Source organism: Astyanax mexicanus, chromosome 2 (genome assembly GCF_023375975.1).
Source record: "Astyanax mexicanus isolate ESR-SI-001 chromosome 2, AstMex3_surface, whole genome shotgun sequence".
NCBI lineage: Eukaryota > Metazoa > Chordata > Actinopteri > Characiformes > Acestrorhamphidae > Astyanax > Astyanax mexicanus.
In genome coordinates this window covers 67453742-67472390 of record NC_064409.1, presented here as the reverse complement: position 1 = coordinate 67472390, position 18649 = coordinate 67453742, and the positions used below count along the sequence as shown (strand labels likewise).

The window sequence follows — 18649 nt, the reverse complement described above, 5'->3', positions numbered from 1 at the left end:
CTGTTAATTATCACGAGAAGCTCTCTTTCGTGGGTGGCTGTTAGTTTCCTCACGCTGTAAAACATTCATCTCTCGCTCTGCTGCACACACACACACACACACACACAGATATACATACATACATCAGGTGCTTTTCACAAACTCTCTGAGATTGGACAAAACATACTCTGCTCTGCTCACATGCGCTGTGGTTGTCACACATGGGCACACACACACACACACACTGACATTAGCTGGTGACGTGTCAGTTGCTCCACTCTCCAGTGGAGACGTATATTAACATTTCTAAATTGCAGTTTAGCAGCAGGGATTGATTTTCCTGTTCCAATTTGCTCTGCCCACCATGATCACACTGAGGGGCTTTGTTTCAGTGTTTCATCGCGAGAATGAGAGAGAGAGAGAGAGAGAGAGAGAGAGAGAGAGAGAGAGACAGAGAGAGAGAGAGAGCATGAAAAATGTAAGCAAAAGAAATAGAGAATAAGAATAATTTGAAAGAAAATAGAAAGAAACAAAATATTAAAGTAAACAGTACAAAAGAGGCAAAAGAAAAAAATGAGAGAATTGAGAGGAGAATATAATGAGAAACAAGGGAAATAGAGAACAATCAAAAACATTAAAAAGAAAAAAAAAGAAAGGTAAAGAAAGGAGTGAGAAAAAAACAAGAAATGTAAGTAGGATAAAGAAAGAAATAAAAAAAAGAATAATTCAGAGAAAACTAAATTAAAGAAAAACTATTTTAATAGAGAATAATATATGAAGAATGAAAGACAAAAAAATAGGGAAAGGGTAAAGAAAGTGTAAACAAAAAGAATGAACAATAGGACAGCAACAATAGGAGAGTCAAAAAACATAAAAGTAGAAATAAGTAAGGAACAAGATAGACAGAAACAAAAAAAGTGTAGAGAAAGAGAGAAAAAATAGAGATGCAAGAAATGGAGAGAGTAAGGAGAGGAGAGCTGGTGCTGGGACCCCTTGGCGCTGGATCACTGCTGGTGGGACAGTCCTGGTGCTGGGATACTGCTGGCACTGGGGCACTGCTGGTGGGACACCCTGGGACACTGCTGGTGGGACACCCCTGGTGCTGGGACACTGCTGGTGGGACACCCCTGGTACCGGGACACTGCTGGTGCTGGCGGGACACCCTGGGACACTGCTGGTGGGACACCCCTGGTACCGGGACACTGCTGGTGCTGGCGGGACACCCTGGCTCACTCTTCAGAGTACTGATCAGCAGTGCAGGACTGAAAGATGCAGCATGTTTCTACAAAAGAGCCCTAAATTATACATTTCTGCTTCTCTGTTGCTGTGGCTGCAGTTTTGAGAGCTGTCTGTTGCCGCTGTCTTTCTTTTCTGCAGCGCTCTCTCCTGATGTGTGTGTGTGTGTGTATGTGTTAGCCTGTAGTGTACAGATATGCCTTACTCTGCTTAATTACCCAAAATACCTCATCAGCTATTGTTTTACTGCTGCTGGAAAGGCAGGCACATGTCCTGCATGTAGTTCAGCTGTAATTTAGGCCACATCCTTACTGTTACTGGAGATAATGAGGTCTGTCTCAGCAGAGATAATGATGCCACCACTCCACCCTCCATTTAAGTGTAAGAGCATTTTATTTTAAAGGCTACAATGCTAACCTAATGTTACAGATAATGAATGCAGAAAAAGACTGCAAGTGTGTTGCTGATGTCAGTGAAATTCTTGGTTAAACTGGTGAGGAAAGTTTGCTGATTGATTTGATGAACACATGGAATTGTTGGTACTATTTAACAGGGCTGTAACAATTACATGCCATGGAAAATTGTCATTGCCCATTAAGAGGGGATAGGGCGTAGCCACAGGAAGCAGAGATGGAAGGAATAATGGAAAAACAATCATTGACTGATCAACTAAACAGGAAAATAGTAGACAGATTAGTCGATTAACAAAATCATCATTAGTTGCAATCCAACTATAAAATCACTAAGTGGTTGTTACGTATGTGGTTGCTGTGGTTTACAAATTGGTCATGGTGGTGTAATTAAGTGATTAAGCACTGCAGATGGTGGCTATGTTGTTGCTAAGTGAGTTGTAATGTGATTTACTTAAACTGGACATTAATTACAGCTGTTTGAATCTGACAAAACTTACTTTTTAATTATCTGCAGAGTAAAGCTTTAGATTGATGGGTAGCATAACTCAACAGAATAGTGGTTCCCTCGAGCACAGCAGATTTACACAGCGTCTCTCCCGCTAACCGTAATAAACACTGCTGGGAAAAGTTCAGCTGCGCTGCCAAGGAGAACAAAACTCTTTTTTTTTTTTTCCCAGCATTTAAATATTTACTCAGTAATGGGGAGTTTTCCAGTGTAGTGAAGTAAATTGAGTAAAAGTAAAATTACCTATTTTAAAAACTACTTTAAAAATGACAAATTACTCATAAAATCTACTCAATTACAGTAATTTGAGTAAATGTAATTAATTACTTTCCACCTCTGGCAGTAGGTATGTACCAGCTTTCAGGAAAACCTATAGGTTTTAAGTTTACAAGAAAATCGTCTTCTACAAGAGTACTAACTCCAGGGAGCTAATTGTAAAAATATTTTCTCTTACCTGCACTGACTGCTCAACTAAAACATGTGCTAAGGTCAAATACTGCATCTGCAGCTTTGTTCCTGAACAGCACGGCTAAGATCCATTACAAGAAGTGAAAGCTAAGAAAGCTTGTTTAAGAAATGCATGAGCTTTCACTGACCCAGGCTGGACTGGTCATCCAGAACCAGTGCTGAAGATAAACTTTACAGTTTTGTTCTCCAGCTACTAGGGCTGGACCCGAATATTCGGGTATTCGGATATTCGTTCGTTGAGTAGGTATTCGGTTTTTAATTTTGGTATTCGGATATTCGTTTTTTTTCTCCTTTCCAGAGTTCCACCTCACTCTAACCACTTCTGTTCTCGCGGGTCCCGTCAGAATATCTTGCGCGCGGGACAGAACTGAACTGTTATTGGCTGGAGCGGGAGTTTAATCCAGACGATGCGGGAGCAAATTAATAAATAGTTAAGAAAACTGTAATAATTGTAAAAAAAAAAAAACTAAAGAAAACTCTCAACGCGCAGGATGGACCGACACACACACGCACACACCGATGGTGTTTGGACTGGGGTAAGGAACGGGACCGCACTATTCAGCGCTGCTGTTTTAATAAATATATAAGTAAATTTGAAGCATTAAATGTAGTTTATTTAATTTATATTAGGAACGTGGGGCGGGAGCGGCAGAAATGTGTATGTGGCGGGCGGGCGCGGGATTAAAAGAAGCAATTTTTTTGCGGAGCGGTAACGAGACAGAAACGCGGGAGCGTGGAAGAGTGGGTTTAAAAATCAGTCTCGCGCAGACCTCTATTATACATGATAAAAAAAAATGCAGGCTCTTCGAAACTGATTCATATAATAAAACGTAAGGGGTAATGTGGCAACAGTAGAGGCTAAATCGGTTACAAAAGCCTGGCCTACAAAAATGATGTCTGAACGAATTTCCTCTTATCTAATATAATTTAAAATGGTTTAAAAATATAAAATAATTTCTAAGCAAACGAAATATTTAATATTGAGCTTATAGCCCAAGTGCAAAAATACAAAATCAGTAATACGGCTATGCCCTGCACAATCCTTAAACCGAAATAGACCAAGTACAATAACGTCATTAACAATGACTTTCCTCTACTCTAATATAATTTAACATGGTTTAAAAATATAAAATAATTTCGAAACAAACGAAATATTTAATATTGAGCTTATAGCCCAAGTGCAAAAATACAAAATCAGTAATATGCCCTGCACGATCCTTTAACCGAAATAGACCAAGTACAGTTTACAATGACTGTCCTCTAATATAATCAACAATGTTTAAGAATATAAAATACTTCCTGAACAAACGTTTTTTTTGTTTGTTTTTTTAAGCAAATAACCTAAGTGTGAAAACACAAACAGCAATTTACTGGGCTGGCTTGCGCAGCGGAGAAACCGTGCAGCAGCAGTCTCCTAGCCTGCTTACGCAGCGGATAAGCCGCGGTGTGGGGCAGCAGAAATTCCGGGATGAAAACACAAAGAAATCTGGGCTAAAAACACAGAAAAAATATGGGGTGAAAACACAAAAATCCGGGATAAAAACACCAAAAATCCGGGGTGAATATGTCTCGTCGGTCAGAGCAAATTGAACATTTTTCAGTGGATTAAAGGGGCCGTGATTTGCTTTTTTTTTTTTTTTTTTTTACCTCTTTTTTTAAAAACGAATATTCGAATATTCGCATCAGTGCCAAATATCCGGAGCTCAAAAAACGCTATTCGGGCCAGCCCTACCAGCTACAAGGTTAACCCTCCCTTATGAGAAGTGAAGATAATGAGGCTCATACGAGAAATTCATGAGCCTTCAGTGTGTTTTTCTCAATTCTAGTCTGACGTTTTTCATCTCGCCAGACATTCCATCAGATCTTTTGTCTGGAGTGGTTGGGATGACATTGAGAAGTACGAGTGAAAGGCACTGAAATGGAGAGCAGCAATTAATTACAAAACATTTCTCCTTCAGGATCCGTCACTGTCTGGAACATTGGGCTAGAACTGTGAAACTGTTGGAGTTGTGGGATTGGTCTTTATGGCTAAAATATAACTGTGAAATATTTGAGAAAGAATTATTATAACAGTCTCTTGGACAGTTTTTGTTATATCTTTCATTTGGACTAGCTTTTTGAACTTTACCGCAAAAATATAGCAAATAAGGGTCTGTCCTAACACAAATGGACCTACAGTGGCATGAAAAAGTATTTGCCACTTACAGATTTTTTGTGTTATTGCACTTTTGTCATGCTTACATTTTAAGATTAACAAACAAACATTAATATCAGAAAATAAAACCTGAGTAAATATAAAAAAGCACTTTTTAAAGTATAATTTCATTTATTAGGGGGGAAAAAACTTTCCAAACTAGTCTAGCCCTTTGTAAAAAAAAAAAAAAAACTGTGATTAATCACATTTTTCGAAAAGCTGAGTCAAATTTTACTACTAATCACAAGCAGATCTGATTAGTACCAGACCTGTAGAATCAAGAAATCATTTAAATAAAACCTGTCTGACAACATGAAGCAGATAAAGGGTCTCAAAAACAACACATTATGCTACAATCTGAAGAAATTCAGAAACTGATGATAAAACATAATTATTGATCACCTATCAGTCTACAAAATAACAGTCATTTCTCCAGTGAATCACAGTAAAAGTTATTATTCCCAATTGGAGAAAATGTGGGAAGCTGGTGAACCTTCCCAGGAGTGACCGGCCGACTGAAATTACTCCAAATGGGCATGGGCATTCATCCAGGAGGTTAAAAAAAACAACAACAACAAAATAACAACATTTAAAGAACTGCAGGTCTCACTTGCTTTAGTTAAGGCAATGATTCAATAATAATAATAATAAAAAAGAATGGTCAAAAATGGTCTCCATGGGAGAGTTTCAAGGCAAAACCACTGCTGATTGAAAAGAACAGAATGGCCCATCTCACATTCACCAAAAAAAAAAAACATCTTGATCAACAGGACTTTAGGTAAATATTCTTTGGACTGACATGACAAAAATTGAACTTTTTGGAAGGTATGTATCTTGTTACATCTGGTGTATAATCAACACATAATTTTAGAAAAAGAACATTATACTGAATGTAAAACATGATGGAACCAGGAATTCTGCCAGACAATCCTGAAAGAGAATATCCGGCTATCTGTTCGTGACCTCAAGCTCAGGTGTACTTGGGTTCTGCAGCAGGACAATGATCCAAAGCACACAAACAAGTCCACCTCATCAGTATGATAAAAAAGCAAAAACAAAAGAAATCTGTAGGGGGGCAAATACTTTTTCATGCCATTGTATTTTACAGCAACCACTGTGGTGTTTATACTACAGAACTGTGTTGAGTTGTAAATGGTTAATTAAAGCAATTAATAATACTCTCATTGATAATTCTGCTATACTCATTTATTGTTATGTTAATATTACATTAACAGCTGCATTCTCTCCTTTTGTTATTATGATAGTGTGAACAGCTGTTACACTCTCATTTATTTTCACACTGTTGTTATTATATTAACAGTTTTATGTTATATAATTATAACCCAGAAACAGTCCTACAGTCTACATTTTAAATATAAGAGCATAAGAAGACAATTGTAAGACTAGAAAGAAAGTAAACTAAGAGCGTACTGTTATAAATCCACTCAGAAAAAAGATATACAGCTCTGGAAAAAAATAAGACACCACTTTTAAATTTAAAATTTGTCCAGATTGAAAAGCTCAGTAATATAATCAAGAAGAAGATAGATGATCACAAGCCATCAAACCAAACTGAACTGCTTGATTGTTTGCACCACGAGTGCAGACATACAGTTATTCAAAAGCAGTGTGTAAGACTGGTGGAGGAGAACATGCCAAGATGCATGAAAACTGTGATTAAAAAACAGAGTTATGAATAAATTAACTTGTTTTCATTTATTTCTGCAAATAAATGCTCTAGGAACAATATTTTTATTTGGAATTTGGGAGAAATGTTGTCTGTAGTTTATAGAATAAAACAGCATTGTTAATTTTACTCAAACATATACCTATAAATAGCAAAATCAGATAAACTGTATTGTTTTAGCAACAGAGAATCTAAATCTAAACAATATTAGATTTTGTTCATGCAATGATTTTCTAATACATGTTCTTTATGTTCTTCAATGATCCTGGTCCTGGTGCCTCCTGCCCAACACATTTTAGAGGATGTTCTGCTTTAACAGACCCATCACAACTCTGGAAATGCGTGTTACTGAGCTGATTAGTTGAATCAGGTGTGTTGGGATAACAGAAATTAGTACATTTCCAGGGCATTGGGGCACCTGGACCAGGATTAAAGAACCCTGGTCAGATAAAGGCAATAATAAGCCGGCTATATTTGGTACCAGTTTGTCTTCAGCAGCTTGGTGTTTCTGAGCACTAATTCATGTACACTGTGAAAGAAAATGAGTATTTTAAGTAGAATTTACTTTTAGCTCTTTAGCAAGTACAGTCCCACAGTGGGGTTTGCACCTTCATTGGTGTAAAAGCTAAAGGTGCTAGAATGGAACCGTTGCCCTAATTTAATTTGAAACAGTGAATACATAAATGCTGCCAGCAGTTAAGTAGGTGAATACAACACATTTGTGTCTTTAGATACACTTTCAATTCAAGAATATGAAAAAACTTACATATAAGCTTCATTTTTTTGAGTCTAATCATTTTCCGTCTTACCCCCTTCAAAAGTATTGAAACAGTGAGGCCAATTCCTGTATTTCTGCAGTGGACTGCAACTATTTGGGTTTGACATTAAAGTCAAAAGATCAACATTCACCTTTTAATTCAAGGTATTTACATCATAACTGATACACAGTTTAGAAGCTGCAGTATTACCTTTTGTCTAAACCCACCCATAAACACAATTTTGCAGCTGTGAGAAAAAGCTTGAGTGTATTTGCTGTTTCAGGGCCTGTAAAACTTGCTGTAATATATGGAATCAGGAATTCTGCTGTTTTCCCAACAATCCTAAAGGAGAGTATCCAGCCATCTGTTTGTGACCTCAAGCTCAGGTGTACTTGGGTTCTGCAGCAGGACAATGACCCAAAGCACACAAACAAGTCCACCTCTGAATTCCTTTAAAAAACAAAGACGAAATAAAGGTTTTGGATTGGCCTAATCAAAGTCTGATTGAGATCCTGTGTCAAAAAGTCAAAAGATGGACATGTCAACCTTTAATTCAAGGTATTTACATCGAACTGAAACACAGTTTAGAAGCTACAGTATTACCTTCTGTCCGAACCCACCAATAAACACAATTGTGCAACTGTGAGAAAAAGCTTGAGTGTTTTTGCTGCTTCAGGGTCTGGACAACTTGCTATAAAAGATGGAAGCAGGAATTTTGCTGTTTACCAGAGAATCCTGAAGGAGAATATCTGGCCAACTGTTTGTTACCTCAAGCTCAGGTGTACTTGGGTTCTGCAGCAGGACCATGACCCAGAGCACACAAACAAGTCCACCTCTGAATGGATTAAAAAACGAAATAAAGGTTTGATTGAGATACTGTGTCAAAAAGTCAAAAGATGAATATGTTAATTCAAGGTATTTAAACTGATACACAGTTTAGAAGATACAGTATTACCTTTTGTCTGAACCCACACATAAACACAATTTTGCAGCTGTGAGAAAAGCTTGAGTGTATTTGCTGTCTTTTTATGAGTTTCCATGAGTTTATCAGCCTCTACCAGTGTTAGAGTTATTTGTTTCAGCTAAACAGTATTGCATAGAATTCTTTGAAGAAGATTCGCCCAAAGGTTTCCAAGTGATAATGAGAGTGATAATGCGATAATCCATGTGGTAATGATTCTCTGTTCATTTTCATCCCCTGTATGTGTTATAATTACTCCATTTTGGAAAAGCACTTCCAGTGTTAACTCCAGTTTAGAAATGTCTTGTGATCACATATTTTGCCATCTTGATGCGTTTTTATTTATTTTTTTAGTTATTTTCTTTATTTTTCAAAGAAATGCAGTCTCCTAACCAGCCTCTGTGTGCTTTAGTGAATAATAGTTATGGTTGTGCATATTTTTTAACCTCGTTTTGTTATTTTATTCTTCTGAGTTACATTTATTTTATTTATCTTGTCTCAGAGTTTTTAAGATACAGCGCCTCACAATATTTAGAGACACCATTCCAGCTTCAGATATTAGACTTTTTACGTTGTCATGGTACAAAAAGACTAGGAACACCCAGCAAACCACGTGGGGTACCACAGTAATAACTTTACAACCACCTGAGGTACCATAGCAACCATTTGGGATACCATAGAAACTCCATCTTAGCAACCACTAAATGACACCATGTCAATTGTACCTACAGTTGTAGGACACATCTAGCAAGCACTTAACAACAATATAGCAGCGACCTTGTATACCATATTAACAACCTAGCCACACCAAGCAGCCACTGTGGGCTGAATCGACACATTGGGAGAAGCAGTAGACAGGGCTCTGGAGAACAGTTGTAGTGCAGTGGCTCAGGCATGGAGGTCCTGGGAGCGATAGAGGAAGAGAAAAGAACAGTCAGTTTTTCTCTTCTCTTCTCTCTGATCTTTTAGCGAGTTTATCTTATGCTCGCCCACTGTTGCAGCAAGGTGGTTTTTATACTAAGGTCTGTGCTGTGTGTGTGAGTGTGTGTGTATGTAGCCCCTGGTGACCTCATCATCAGGTTCCGGCTGTCTGATATCTAGTGGTTCCTCCCCGTTGCCACTTGTAGTGAGGAGCTGTCCACCACACTGGTGCTGAAATGTGTTAGCTCTGCTGGCAGCACCACGGTCAGCGCTGGTGTTCTAGCAAATATTGTGAACGGTGCGAGGCTGGTAAAACTGGGCCTGACCACACCACCTAGCAACACCATTGGAACCACCTGGAATACCAAGCAACCATGTACAAAAGCAACAGCCTTCCAAATACGGCTCTTGAAACATATAAGAGACCACTTCATGTTCTGAATCAGTTTCTCTGATTTTGCTATTTATAGGGTTATGTTTGAGTAAAATGAACATTGTTGTTTTATTCTATAAACTACAGACAACATTTCTCCCAAAATCCAAATAGAAATATTGTCATTTAGAGAATTTATTTGCAGAAAATAAGAAATGGCTGAAATAACAAAAAAAAAAGATGCAGAGCTTTCAGACCTCAAATAAAGCAAAGAAAACAAGTTCATATTCATAAAGTTTTAAGAGTTCAGAAATCAATATTTGATGGGATAACCCTAGTTTCTATTCACAATTTCTATGCATCTTGGTATATTTTCCTCCACCAGTCTTACACACTGCTTTTGGATAACTTTATGCCGCTCCTGCTGTAAGAAAAGTCAAGCAGTTCAGCTTGTGAACATCCATCTTCCATTTGATTACATTCCAGAGGTTTTCAATTTGGTAAAATCAAAGAAACTCTTTTTTTATGGTGTCTTTTTTTTTTAGAGCTGTATATTTAAATGATTAGTTCTTATGAGGTAAAGAAGGAGTGAAAATTAAAACCTACTTTAATTTGATAGGTAACATAAAATTAGGGATGCACCAAATATTAGGTAGCCAAAAGAACTTAACAACCAAAACTATTTGGTAACTAAAAATTGTAAAATCGGAGGTAAAATGACGGGGTAATGTTGACGAACAATGGAAAAAAACACATGTTCTGTTTTTTGGCAAATGTTCCATTTTGTTTGGTTGTGACCCTAAACATTATTTTTAGTGCATCACTACAAAAATACATAATATTCTCAAAACAGACATGATGTTTTGAGTATTAAAATGAAACTCCTCATAACACAGGTTTGTAAAGTTCACACAGTGCCGTACCTTGCGTGATGAGGTGTTCTGAGACCTGTGGTCGCTGTGAGAGGACGTGTGGGTGGCTGAGAGGGTGTATAAGAAGGCCAGTGTGTTTGGGTGGTGTGTGGTGAAAGGCATGCCTCTTAACTCCTGCAGTAATTGGTGTTGTGATAGGTTTGCTTCATGGTTTCTGCCACCTCAGAGCAGTCTTCAAGGCCAATATAATGAGGTGTGTGTGTGTGTATGTGTGTGTATATGTGTGTGTGTCCAGCACAATGAAAAGAACGAGCGCAGGGATTGATTCTCTCATGAAAAAAAGAACAGCCCATTTCTTCTTGTCCTCAGTGCACTCAGGTGCGTGCAGAGCAAGGAGGGAGGAGAGGAGAGGAAGAGAAGAAAAGAGAGAGAGAAGAGAGAGAGAGAGGGACAAATGCAATTTCCTTCTTTCTAATTGATTGGAGTGTTGAGCGTGTGCGGAGTGTGTGGAGTGTTCTAAACGAATCACCCAAGCTCTTATTTAGCCCATTATAGTCGTATATGCTAATCCTGCTAGCCTCTGTTTCTTTGTGTCCAGCTGGGTTTTTTTTTTTGCTTTTTTTCTGTATAGTGCAGTGTGGGTGCAGATCAGATGGAGATGTTTATTTTTACTCATATTTAGGTGGCTATACTGTTGTGTAAGACATGATATTGGAAAAAGTAGACACAAACAGAGAAACAAACAAGTGAGAGAGAGGCAGAGAAGTGCTTGTGCAAACAAAAAATGTATTACATCATATTACATAGCATAGAACATTTATTTGAACTACAGCTCTGGAAAAAAAAGAGACCACTTAATGATGATGTTTTTCCTTGTTTTTACCAAATTGAAAACCTCTGGAATATAATCAAGAGGAAGATGGATGATCACAAGCCATCAAATCAAGATAAACTGCTAAAAGTTCTACACCAGGACTGGCATAAAGTTATCCAAAAGCAGTGTGTAAGACTGGTGGAGGAGAACATGCTAAGATGCATGAAAACTGTGATTAAAAACCAGGGTTATATACCAATTTGATTTTACTTAAAGATATACCTACAAATAGCTAAATCAAAGAAACTGATTCAGAAACTAAAGTGGTGTATAGAGCTGTACATTATATTAGCATTTTTCATGTGGAATATTGTTCAGATAATTGTTTGTCAAATTTTCGCTAAAATCTGTTTTGCACAAAAGTTCATCACAGAAACCCTTGGTTATGTTTATAATGATTAATAACACAATGTTAAATGTTATATCGATTCAAGGCACGCCATCTTTATTAGTGTAACAAAGCGTATAATAAGCAAAGCCGAGGGGTATGAAACCACTCTGTGTAATATCTGTTTAAACAACCACAGTGCAGGCTAAAACACATTGCATTTCATAACCTCTAGATTTTCCTTGATCAGCAGTCACCTCCAACAAATGTTTAATGTGGCTGAAAATTAAAAAAATAATATTAAATAGTAATGTTGAATCATTCATTCCTGCAAATGTGTTTAAGTTCAGTCATATTTTATTCAGGTCATGCCTTAGCATTTCAGTAGGGTTAAGATCAGGTCAAGACTCTTTTTGGTCAGGATTTTGTAATTCCAAAACACAAAGCTTCTTATTTTCCGTCTACTGCTATGTTGATTTATTGGTTTACTTTGGGTCATTGTCTTGTTGCATTACCCAACATTTCTTTACCTTGAAGTCAACGACTGCTGTCTCTACATTTTCATGTAAATGTTTTGATATATTTTAAAGTATTGTTTCTACTTTAATGACCACAAATTATTCAAGCCCTGAGGCAGCAAAGCACCTCCAAACCATGTAAGTGTGCCGCTGTGAATGCAAATGTTTCTTCAAATTTGACGTTGTGTTTTTGAAGCTAGGTAGCACTTTGTCTCCAGCACAGAGTGAACAACCAACCTTGATATTGATCGTCTTTAACTGATACAAACTCAGAATAGTGTCTGTGTTTCCAGCTAGAAAATGTGCATCTCTCTCTTTCCTCCAGTGTTTGTCTCACTCCCTGATTAATATACTGTAGTTTTATGTTTACTGACTTGTCCACTGTTATTTTAAGGTATAAGACAAGCATGTGGGGGGCGGGCAAGAGTATGGTGTCTGTGTGTGTGTGTTCGAAGTGGAGAGAGAGGGGGACTCCCTGTGTGTGTGTGTGTGTGTATGTGTGTGAGAGGTGGAGAGAGAGCAGGGCTCACTGTGTGTGTGTTCAGACTGAGTGCTAGTTTTAGCCTGTTAGCTTGTTAGCTCACTAGCCTGTTGTTATTTTGACCGGGTTCTGTCCGACAGTTCCAGCAATAAGCTGACTGTCACATCTGGTGCTGTAGGCGCTTCTGTCCCCCCCCCCACAATTAATTCCAACGGAGGTTTCCAGTTAGACAACTACACTACCCAGAACACCCCACCCGCTGACATCGCACATACTCCTGATCACGTGACACCTCACCTGCCCCATCCAGGAAGCCCTGAGTCCTAAATTCTAGCAGTATAAAAGGACACTCCACGCACACACCTGTTTCGCGTATTGACTGGTTCGCCCACCTTACAAAGCGTTATTTTCTCGTTATTTACTATTTTCTTGTGTATGACCTATGTCTTTTGTTTTCTCTCGGCGCCGATTTTTGCCTCTGCCTCTGATTGTGGACTTTTGTGTATTACTTGGACTGTTTACGTTTTCTCTATTTTTGGATTGTCTCTGATACTGCCTTGCCCGTGTATGATCTGTGGACTGTCTCCTGTTTATGGTATGGTCTCATCTTCATGGTTCCTGTTTGCTGGCGTTACCTTGTTTTTGTATTTGACTACCCCATTCCTAACTCTGTTTTAATAAACTGTAAACTCTGTTGCTGCGAGTGTCTGTATTCCGTCCCCACCATGATACTGACTACTGTAAAGGTCTTTCTCGTCCATCTTTCAACACGTCCAGCCAGATGCTACAATAAAAGTAACTTAGTGACTTGGATTAATAACATTAATCTGATTACTGGATTAAAAATAGTAACGCATTAAATTTTATGTTTCTGAAAAAACGGTCAGATTAGAGTAACACGTTACTGACATCACTGCGTCCATGACAAAGTTTATTTTTGTCCACAAACATTATACAACCGACCCTTAAACTGTCTTTTAGAAAATAATGTAGACATTCAGCTGGTTCCCTTTAAAGAGCTTCAGCTCCCAGCACTGTTTAAGAATGACTGCCCATATAGAATCATTGTATACTTGACTGATCTCTCTCTCTCTCTCTCTCTCTTTCTCTCTCTTTCTCTGTCTCTCTCTCTCTATCTCTCTCTGCATGTGTCTGTGTGTAGAGTGATAGTGGGTGGCAGCAGCAGAGTGCGTAATAGCTTATGATAATTGTCAATATTAATGTAATGACTGTCGACACACACCCACACACACAGGGTTCAGCAGGAGCGCTTCAACAAGCCAAGCTGAGTGTAGAGAGAGAGAGAGAGAGAGAAAGAGAGAGTGAGAGAAAGAGAGAGAAAGAGAAAGTGAGAGAGAATAAAGAGAGTTGAGTGTTGTTGCTGTAGAAGGCTGTTGAATTCAGAAGCACTGCAGTAAGTGATGTGTTGGTGTGTGTTGGGCTGCTGTACACACTATAACTATTATTAAAGGTTCTATACAGAACTCCCTATGTGAGTATCTATCAGTTAAAGTTACTATATTCTATATTACTCAATCACTTAAACAATCACATACATTGTTCTTTATGAAACTAAAAGTGGTCCTTTTATGCATTGTTTACGCATATTTCCGTGCAATACCATTTGTCAGTTTGTCTTAAAAAAAAAGACACCACTTACAAATTTCATAGATTTTACCAGATTAAAAACCTCTGGAATATAATCAAGAGGAAGATGGATGATCACAAACCATCCGACCAAGCTGAACTGCTAGATTTTTTTGCACCAGGAGTGGCATAAAGTTATCCAAAAGCAGTGTGTAAGACTGGTGGAGAAGAACATGCCAAGATGCATGAAAACTGTGGATAAAAACCAGGATTATTCCACCAAATATTGATTTCTGAACTCTTAAAACTTTTTGAATATGAACTTGTTTTCTTTGCTTTATTTGAGATCTGAAAGCTCTGCGTTATTTCAGCCATTTCTCATTTTCTGCAAATAAATTTGTGAGAAATGTTGGCTGTAGTTTTATAGAATAAAACAACAATGTTAATTTTACTCAAACATATAGCTATACATAGCAAAATCAGAGAAACTGATTTAGAAACTGAAGTGGTCTCTAACACAATATTCCATGTAACTGTTATATTTGCAGAATGCTGCAGCAAAGTTAGTGCTGAGTTGATGCTTCCACTTAACTTTCAGCAGCTGACTCTCTATCATCTGCCTGCTAGTTATTCTCTCAAATATCTGAATGTAATGCAAAGTGATCCTCTCACAGGCAAATTTAGCTCAGGACCCTCTCTCTCTAGTACAACCCCGAGGCTTAGCAGCTAGCCAGGAACACAGCTGTGGAATTCAGAGTGTGGGAAAAAACTCTTATTTCTGGTGGAGAAACTCAACTTCTTCTACATCAGTTCTTGCTAGAAGTACAGTATTAAAGTTTAAAATATTTAGTCAACGAAAAAATAAACGTTTTTGGGATGCAAAAATAAAAGGAAATTAAAATTAACACAATTTCAAGAGAGTGAGCTCCATGGCTGAGGACTAAGCAAATATTAACGCTTGCAATGTTTTCCTTCAGCTTGGTTAAAAATGTGAACACTAGTAGAAAGTCCCAGTCTTGGGAACTGCTTCCTGAGATTCCCACTGCTGGTCTGTCAGGACATTTTATTCCAGATTTTGGGCCTCTTTGCAAATAACATTCCAACCCTACCATTCAACCAATCGCAGCTCAGCAGTGTCTTCCTTGTCTGGCGATATTTTTTTGGACCATCTGACCTTTCAAAAGATGTGATTTAAAAGGTAGCGAGAGCTTTCGTTACAATTGAACATCATAACCTAGTCCTCAAAGAGTCACATCCACAAGTGAACAGCATGCACTGTTCTTTCCCAGGACAAGATAACAGACTGACTGTCTGTTCACAGCCATAGAGATCAGCCTTAACATTGCATCCAGAAAAGATTTAACATGATCTTCACTTGATATACAGTACTGATACAGATGTATACCAGTCAGATGCTTTTACACCTGATGTTGGACCTCTTCTCATTCTTAAATGTAATATTGAAGACATTGAAGCTGGAAGTGGCAGTCTGTATTATTTTGTTTCTAAACTGAAAGCAGAAGCATCTCTTTCTGAGGGAAGAAGGGACAAAATATTGTGTTGAATTGTCTCAGTGAGCTGGGGAACCACCATCCCTGCTAAGCCTAATATATTCATTCTAAAAAACTGGGGTCTTGGGTCGCTTTTTGCGGAAGTTCTTTTTACGCAATTACGTCACACATACAGCCTCTAAAAGAGGACCCGGCTCAGTTTTACTAAACGCAAGCGGCTGGTGGAGCAATGGAGACTTCAGAAGAGGAACCTCAGAGCTCAGTAGCTCATTCATTCAGAGTAAACGCAAAGAAACGAAAGAATGAAGCAAACTCCAAAGCCAAAAAAGGAATGCGGTAGAGTCCATGATAAAACCGGGATTAAAAGCGGATTGATGTTTGAACGGTGAAAAGAGATCCGTGACTTGAAAGGGCTCTCTCTCTCTGATTGAACATAACCTGGAATCAGATTCATCTGCTCTGAAAGGAGACCGCATCACACCCACCCAGTTTAAAATGATTCTTCTGGGGCGCGAGTGGTCCAGTGGTCTAAAGCGCTGCCACTATGAGCAGGTTCAAATCCCCGCTCATGCAGCTTTGCCATCAAGCCGCCGGTGCTCAGAGGGAGCAAAATTGGCCCTGCTCCCTCCGGGTGGGTAGATGGCGCTCTCTCCTCACATCACTCCTAGGGTGATGTCCGCAGCACAGGGCGTCTGTGAACTGATGTATCAGAACCGAGTCGCTGCGCTTTCCTCCGAGCGTGCTGGCTGCTCGGCAATACTGCATCAGCAGCAGCTCGAAAAGAAGCGGTGGCTGGCTTCACATGTATTGGAGGAAGCATTTGTTAGTCTTCACCTTCCTGGTGTGTTGGGGCATCACTAGTGATAGGGGGAGTCCCATTGAGTGGGTTTGGTAATTGGGGAGAAAATGGGAAAATTTTTCTCTACATACAAATGAATAATTAACCCTCGTTAAGACATTATTAACTAAGATCTTTTAAACTAATGTTCCAATTTATTTTTATTTGCAACATTCTTAAGCATTAAAATTTAGTAATATTTACTACTGTCAATTAATAATTCGTTTAGACATTACTTAAACATTTAGCAATATTTATTACTGTTTAATATTTGTGACTCTCATTGTAAAGTAAATATACTTAATCTCTGTTGAAAACAGTAAAATAACAGTAAATAATAAAAAAAAAACAAATTGATCATATTGTTTGTATGTATGTCTGAGTTGGACTTTTGCTCACTTTACCATCAGTTCTACTTTACTAAGAAATGAGGAGGCAGGGTCATGTGCCCATATTTTTTTTTTAATTAGACTCAAATAACAAGACATCTAAAAGTAGTTTGGGAAGGGCACTGGATGATGTATGGGTTTAGAGGCAGGGCAAGGAAAGTGAGCTGATTGGCTGAGCTGCAGAAGTGTGCCCCTAATAGCGGTGCGACACAGATAGTTGGATGTCAGCAAGAGGGAGTTATTATTTATTGACTGATTTGCATATTGTGAGTGTCCGTGTACATCATTCTCGCCTAAAGTTACAATTGCCACAATAAAAGCATTTTTAAAGGTTAGGATATTGTAAGCAGAACTGGTTAGTTTCATTACTTTAAAAAATACATTTCAGCTATTAAGGAAATATGTACTATCCAGTAGCTCTCCAGCACTGGGTTATCAAATAGGTTGTTTTCAGCCTTTGAATCTTGCAGTTTTTAGAGTGCACCAGTGTTTCAGTAAATAGGCTGGTCGTGTTAGGTGTTTTACTGATAGAACATGATGTGATGAGTGTGTTCTCCAGCAGCACTCAAAGCAACAATAAGTGGGATGCTTATCTCAAAATAGCAGCTTCAGATCAGTTGTGATGCTCCACTGACTTGTAATAGTGAGAATAGTGTCTTTGTTGTTGCTACTTCAGGTTTGGCACGCTGATCATTTCACAGTGTACGTTTGGAGATGTGGGCAGGAGAGAACTGCAGAATGCTGCCTTGTATTGTATTGTCTGTATTGTATTTATGTAAAATCCTGTTATATATTTCTCTACAATGTTAAACTAGATGTTTCTCCGGCCCACCCAGAGGGTTTCCGCAAGGTTGGGAGCATGAAGTTGTCCAAAACCTCTTGGTATGCTGAAACATTAAGAATCCTGAAAAACAGTCTCTAATCCCCCCTCTACCAAACATTTCATCTGAAACAATGCAGTCAGACAAGCACCGTCAGCTGCTAGCAAGCGCTGAACCCAGACTCGTTTGTTAGATTGCAATTTGTAGAAGTTTGATTTGTCCTAATTTTTATACTATTTTCTTCCCAATTTACACAGCCATCTACCCAACCCACTTATTAGGACTCCCTCTATCACTAGTGATGCCCCAACACCAGGAGAGTGAAGAGTAGCACATGCCTCCAATGTTTCGATACATGTGAAGTCAGACTTCGCCTCTTTTTAAACTGCTGCTGATTGTGGCAGCATTACCGAGTAGCATCACAGCGCACTCGGAGGAAAACGCAGTGACTTGGTTCTTATACGTCAGCTCACAGATGCTTTGTGCTGATTAACCTCACCCTTTGGAGCCCTTCTGGTGTGTTGGGGCATTACTAGTGAAAGCGGGAGTCTAATGAGTGGGTTGGGTAATTGGCCGTGTAAATTGGCAATTTTGCTCTCTCATGGCTCCGGCAGCTGATGGCAAGTTACATGACCGGGATTCGAAGCAAGCTAAAAATATTTTAACGCTAATTTAAGCTATATATATGGTTGCTTTGGGTGTTTTACTTTTTCCTCTATAACTGTGTGGCTAAAGCACGTTAGCTTGTTAACTTGGATCGCTGACTTCTCATGTTAGCATTACGCTCCCAATCCGTATTAGAACCTGGCACAAATAGGTCTCTCCTCTCTCCCGATGTCTTCAGGCAGTTTTTCCCTCTCACTAATAGGTTTGCTGCTACATGATTGGATTTTATATGCTGTGTCTGTGGACTTTGGGGCTTCATGCTGAGATCT

At 38.7% G+C, this 18649-nt stretch overlaps 1 protein-coding gene across 1 annotated transcript in view; it reads left to right on the top strand.

The window, feature by feature from the left end:
- The window catches only part of spock1 (SPARC (osteonectin), cwcv and kazal like domains proteoglycan 1), a 502975-nt gene that overhangs the window by 133481 nt on the left and 350845 nt on the right, over positions 1–18649 (top strand). The gene's annotated exons all lie outside the window — the stretch shown is intronic.